Source organism: Bos mutus, chromosome 20 (assembly GCF_027580195.1).
Source record: "Bos mutus isolate GX-2022 chromosome 20, NWIPB_WYAK_1.1, whole genome shotgun sequence".
Classification (NCBI taxonomy): domain Eukaryota; kingdom Metazoa; phylum Chordata; class Mammalia; order Artiodactyla; family Bovidae; genus Bos; species Bos mutus.
Genome location: NC_091636.1, coordinates 3,061,614 through 3,062,500, shown reverse-complemented (window position 1 = coordinate 3,062,500; position 887 = coordinate 3,061,614). Strand labels below are relative to the sequence as shown.

Below are 887 nucleotides of genomic sequence, written 5' to 3'. Positions count from 1 at the left end.
AGAGCCAGAGGCTCTTTCTCATCCACCCAAATCCCTCCAGGACCTCTCACAATATAAAGCATCTCAAAAGTTTTTCCAACTGAAGCCCACATGCCCTAGACGCTGCGCTCTGCAACAAGAGAAGCCACTGCGATGACAGAGTACCCCTGCTTGCTGCAACTAGAGAAAGTCCATGCTCAGCAATGAAGACCCAGCACAACCACACATTAAATAAATAAATATTTTTTTAAGTCTTTCCAGCCTTGGTGTCAGTAATTTCATACCGCCTTGGACCTCCTACTCCAACCTTCTCCTATCCCCAGCCCTACCCTTCATCCTTGGCATTACTGGCTATGTTTAATTATGGTCCAACCACGCAATGGAAAATGATAAAGCTACTAAAAATAATTTGCACGTCATCCTTGTGCAGGGGCCATGCTAATCTTCTCGGCATTGTTCCAATTTTAGTATATGTGCTGCTGAAGCCAGGGAAGCCTGGTGTGCTGCAGTCCATGGGGTCGCAGAGAGTCAGACATGACTGAGCAACTGAACATCAACAACTAAAAATAATAAAGAAGTGCTTTATTGACATGGGAAGTTGCTCATAATACATTGTTAATTAGATTAAGATGTTTCATATAGATTCTATTTCTATTTCTACTAAATCTCTGTGTGTAGGAGTACTTATATGTGCATGAACCATATGGAAGCAATTGGAAGATTATGCAACAAAATATTACCAGGGATAGTATTTGTGTATTTCCTTTATGTTTTCCAATTTTCTTATCATGTTTCTATATCCCTTATATAATTTCTGAAAATATTAAAATGAACCATGTGACATTGCTATTTTGATAAACTAAAAACGGCCAATTGTCTTCTGTTTCATACGACTGGATGAAACAAAC

At 39.3% G+C, this 887-nt stretch overlaps 1 non-coding gene across 1 annotated transcript; it reads right to left on the bottom strand.

The window, feature by feature from the left end:
• Positions 1-362: 362 nt before the first annotated feature.
• On the bottom strand, positions 363-467 carry LOC138984274 (U6 spliceosomal RNA). The gene has a single exon (XR_011461535.1). It is a non-coding gene; the product is annotated as a U6 spliceosomal RNA (small nuclear RNA).
• Between the last annotated feature and the right edge of the window lie 420 nt (positions 468-887).